Genomic DNA, 5,973 nt, shown 5'->3' with positions numbered 1-5,973 from the left:
AGTACATGTATGTGTTATATGTGTGTGTGTATGCCACACATAGAACTTAATAAAAACTGCTAAGTAAAGTGTTCTTGTCAAACACATTCTCCCGAGTATTAAGACATAAACCTTTGTTATTTTGAATTTCTCTAGTCATTCATGACCCAAAATAAGAAATTCTCCTTTTCATTTGATGTAGCTTCCCTTTCAAAGTAATTAGTTTCAAGTGGGAAAACATACAAAGCACTCATATGTCTGAAATTTTCTGATTCTTTTTTAAATATTCAAAGTTATTAGAAATATATTCCTGGGCTATGTCTAACTCTGCCATTCAATTCCACGTGAATTATCTGAAGTGCTGAACAGTTTAGGAAAGTTGATTAGTCTTGCTGAAAGATTTATAATATTTTGCTTTAATCCATTTATATCACTTTGGATTACCAACAAGTTTTATCTGAAACATTACATTTGTCTCTTAAACTGTTTCCTTACCTCCAGTCTCCCCTTTTATCCCCAATACATTCTTGATAATGATTTTTTAAAAATACAAATCTGATTCTTTCACTCTTTAGTTAAAAGCTATCAATAACTTTCTATTTTTTATGCTTATAACAGACATCTCCCCATCTTTCATTCTTTACCCTCATTCAATCATCAAGTTTTATCAATTCAACTTCCATATCATCTATCATATTAGTCTTTCCTTTCTATTCCTAGAGCTACTGATAATTAAAGCATCTATCATATTGTGCTTGAATTACTAGAATAGACTCAAAATCAGTCTCTCTTCTTGGAGGTTTATCTTTCTCTAATATATTCTCCACTCTGCTGACAGATTGATTATTGAGAAATTAAAATCAATTCATATTAGATACAGTCTAAACTCCATAATATTAGGACACAAAAGTTCTGTCTATATCACTTGGCCTTTCTTTCTTTCTTGCTCTCGCTTCTTTTTTTCCCTCTCTTTGACTCTCTTCTTAATTTGCTAATAACAGTGGTCCTACCATTTGGAAAATCCTGTAGCATCATCTTTCTTTAAAAACACTTTTTTAAAAATGCTTATTTTTGAGAGAGAGAGAGCGTGAGTGCAAGTGGGGGAGGGGCAGAAGGGGGTGGAGAGAGAGAGGAGAGAGAAGAGAGAGAGAGAGAGACAGAAAGAAACACCAATGCAGGCTCCAGGCTCTGAGATGTCAGCTCAAATGTTATGTTAGTAACTGAACCTAATGATACATAGTTGCAAATGCCAGTGGGGATTCAGATCGAGGTTGTTAAGGGCATAAACATGTAATTTGTGATTTTGTCACTAGTACCTTCTTCAATCTCTAGCTCAGTTCAATCTCTATTTCAGTTGAATAAATGATATAATGAATTTTTATTTTTACTTTTTAAGCATGATTCTTTTGTTTGAGCATAGTTCAAGCACTGCTGAAATTCCTTTCATGTTATGTATATATACATTCCAGCATGAGAACACTGTGGGAAACTGTGGGAACTGCTACTGTGACAGTTGATATTTAACTATCTGTTTTATAGCTTTGCTTATCCTAATTAAATATTTACCTGCGATATGAAAGAGCTCACCTCATCCCACAATGCAACTAGATAACAACAGTTACATCAGTGCAACTAACTTGGAAAATGACCCAAAGACTGGTAGACTCTCCACTGTTAATCATACAGCAGAGACCACATGAACAGTGATAGGAGGGGCAGAGACCTGGTTGGGAACCAAACTTCCTGTGAGACTAACCACTAAGAGGAGGGACACCACAAGCATGGAAAAGGGAGATGAACAGAGCCCTATCCCAGGCACACAGGAGCTGCACTGGAAAGACAAGTCTGGATAACATTTGGCTTTAAAAATCTGTGGGGCTTAGTTTCATGAGTTTTTACATCAGTGGGGCTTAACTCTGGGTACTTTTAAGAATCAGGAGGCTCAGTACTGGGAGAGCCAGAGGGTAATAGGAAACTGAGTCCCCACCCTTAAATGGACAGCATAACAAACAACCGTCAGCTAAGATACAGCAGAGAAGCATCGATTTGAAAAGCACCTGGGGTAGAAGGGAAGGAGACTAATATCTTGCACTCCTATCCCCACCCCCACCACTCATGTTCTCCTGTGAACCCACCTGGCTCAGCAGGAGCCCCTCCAAAGTATTGCCTGGCATATTTCATTCTGCAGGCAGCCCTAACTGTGACCAGTACTGCTCCAAAGTGACTCTTGCCCTAGGGAGAAGGAAAGATAACCACACACAACAGTAGCACTATAGCCCCGGATGTGGGCTGGGGGCAGACATCTCACCTGACTGCTGCCTGCCCCCCTTCCCCCCAAAAGAAAAACCAACAAAACCTCACAAGGAGAAAGCTCTATAGTTCAGGGCCACTGCCTTTCACACAGATAGACTGAGGGGCAGATATCTGGTCTGGCTATAGGCTCTACCCACCAATGACAGTGTCTCAGGGGACAATGCAGGGAGAGCATTACCCTGATGCAAAAACCAAATAAAGATACTATAAAAAAAAGAAACAAAACACACACACACACACACACACACACACACACACACACACACTACAAAAGGCAAAAAGAAAAAGAAAAAAACCCCAAAACTACAGACCAGTACCTCTGATGGATATAGATGCAAAAATCCTCAGCAAACTGAATCCAAAATTCATCATGATCAAGAGAGGTTTATTCCAAGGTTGCAAGTGTGACTCTCTATTTGCAAATCAATCAGTGTGCTGCAACACATTAACAAGAGAAAGGATAAAAACCATATGATCATCTCAATAGATACAGAAAAAGCATTTGACAAAGTAAATATCCATTGATGATAAAAACTCCCAACAAAGTGGGTTTAGAGGGGATATACTTCAATATAATAAAGTCCAAATATGAAAAATCCACAGCTAGCATCATACTTGATGGTAAAAATTGAGAGCTGAAGCTAAGATCAGAAACAAGACAAAAATGTCCACTTACCACTTTCTCAACATACTACTGGAAGTCCTTGCCACATCAATGTGAGAAAAAGAAATAATAGGCATTCAAAATGGTAAGGAAGAAGTAAAACTTTCATTATTAGCAAATGATATGATAATATATATATATATATAAAATCCTACATACTCCACGAAAAAACTTCTAGAACTGTAAATGAATTTAGTAAGGCTGCAGGATATAGAATTAATATACAGAATTTGGTTGCATTTCTATACAGTGATAATGAAGAGCAGAAAGAGAAATTAAGAAGATAATCCCATTTACCATTGCACCAAAAGTAATAAAATACCTAGTAATAAAATTAACCAAGTATGGGAAGATTTGTGCTCTGAAAATTCTAACACACTGATAAAATAAATTGAAGACGAAACAAATGAAAGATATTCCATGCTCATGGATCAGAAGAATCAATATTGTTAAAATATTGCATTAAAGCAATCCACAGATTTTAATACAATCCTAATCAAAATGCCAATGGCATTTTTCACAGAAGTGGAACAAATAATCCTAAAATTTAATGGAACCACAAAAGATCCTTAGTAGACAAAACAATCTTGAGAAAGAAGAATAAAGTTGAGGGGATTACAATCCCAGATTTCAAGATATTATACAAAGCTGTAGTAATCAAACTAGCATGGTATTAGCTTAGAAATAGACCTATCTACCAATTAAACAGAATAGAGAATCCAGAAGTAAACCCACAATTATATGGTCAATTAATCTATTACAAGAAGGCACGAATATACAATGGCAGAAGAGTCTCTTCAACAAATGGAATTGAGAACATTGGACAGCTACAAGTAAAAGCTACATGATCACTTTTTTATACTATTCACAAAACAAACTCAAAATGGATTAAAGACCTAAATATAAGAGCCGAAATTCTTAGAAGAAGACACAGGCAATAATATCTTTGATGTTAACCATAGCAACATTTTTCTAGATATAGCTCCTGAGGCAAGGGAAACAAAAGCAAAAATATATAATTGAAACTACATCAAAATGAAAAGCTTCTGCACAGTGAAATAAATCATCAACAAAACTAAAACACAATTTACTAACTGGGAGAAGATATTTGATGGTGATATATTTGGTAAGGGGTTAATGCCCAAATATATATAACGAATTTATTCAATTCAACATCAAAAAAAAAAAAAAAAAAGAAAAAAGAAAACCAAACACCAACCCAATTAAAAAATGGGCACAAGACATGAACACTTTTCCAAAGAAGACATACTGATAGCCAACAGATATATGAAAAGATTCTCACATCATTAATCATTAGGAAAATACAAATCAAAGCCACAATGATATATCACTTCATACTTGTCTGGATGGCTAAAATCAACACAAGAAACAAGTGTGAGTATATTGGATGGAAAAAATGGAACCATTGTATATTGTTGGTGGAAATGCCAACTGGTATATCTGCTATGAAAAACAGTATGAAGTTTTCTCAAAAAATTAAAAATAAAATTATCATATGGTCCAGTAATCCCACTGAGTTTTTACCCAAAGAATATGAATATACTACTTTGAAAAGATATATCCAACCTGTAATGTTTATTACAACATTATTTACAATAGCCAAGATATGGAATCAACCCATGTGTCCATTCATTGACGGATGGATAAAGAAGAGATGGTATATATACACAATGGGATATTAATCAGTCATAAAAAGATAAAAGGTTCCCATTTGCAACAACGTGGATGGACCTAGACGATATAATAAGTCAGTTAGAGAAAAACAAATATCTTATGATTTTACTCATATGTGGAATTTAAGAAATAAAACAAAGAAATAAAAAAGTCAAACAAAAAAACCAGAATCTTAAATATAGAGATCTGGTGGTTACCAGAAGGAAGATGTGTGGGCAGATGGATGAAATGGGTGAAGGAGATTACAAGTACACTTATTGTGATGAACACTGAGTGATGTATGGAATTATTTAATCTTACTATACACCTGAAACTGATATAATAATGTTTTAATTATACGTGAGTAAGAAAAAAGCCAATAGTAGCAAAAAGAAGGCAGCAGTATCTATACGTAGACGAAAGAGACTTTATTTTTTAAAAAAAAATTTTTTTAATGTTTTATTTATTTCTAGGAGAGAGAGAGACAGCGTGAGCAGGGGCAGAGAGAGAGAGGGAGTCACAGACTGAAACAGGCTCCAGGCTCTGAGCTGGCAGTCAGCACAGAGCCCGACGCGGGGCTCGAACCCACGAACCACAAGATCATGACCCAAGCGAAAGTCAGATGCTTAACCGACTAAGCCACCCAGGTGCCCTGAAAGAGACTTGAAACTAAAAACGGTCACAAATAAAAAGTTCATTATATAATGAAAAGGGGTGAATAATAATGATATAATAATTATATATATTTATGCATTCAGCATTAAAGCATATAAATACATAAAACAAATACTAATAGAACTAAAAGGTGAAATACAGTATACAACAATACAATATTTGTAGACTAATACTGCACTCTCAATAGTTAATATGTCATCTAGACAAAGAATCAATAAAGAAATGGCGTTTGAATAACACTATAGATCAAATGGACCTAACAGCATATACATGATAGTCCATTCAACAGTAGCAGAATACACATTCTTGCCAAGTGTACATGGAACACTTTCTAAGAAAGATCCCACATTAGGCCACCAAATAAATCTTAGCACATTCAAGGAGATAGAAATCAGATGAAGTATTATTTCTGACCAGTGTTATGAAACTAGAAATCAACAAGAAGAAAGCTGGAAAATTCTCAAATATGAAGGTGTTAACACACTCCCCAACAACCATTGAATCAAAGAAGAAATCAGAATGGGAAGCAAAATATGTTTTGAAACAAATGATAATGGAAACACACATGCCAAAATTTATGGAAAGCAACAAAATCAGTTCTAAGAGGAAAGTTTATAGCTATATATGCATAATATTAATGCACATATTAAGAAAGAAGAGCTCAAGCC

The sequence above is a fragment of the Hyaena hyaena genome, unplaced genomic scaffold, assembly GCF_003009895.1.
Source record: "Hyaena hyaena isolate Hyena2069 unplaced genomic scaffold, ASM300989v1 scaffold_867, whole genome shotgun sequence".
Lineage (NCBI taxonomy): Eukaryota > Metazoa > Chordata > Mammalia > Carnivora > Hyaenidae > Hyaena > Hyaena hyaena.
The sequence above is the reverse complement of the archived record's forward strand: the minus strand, read 5'-3'. Positions refer to the sequence as shown.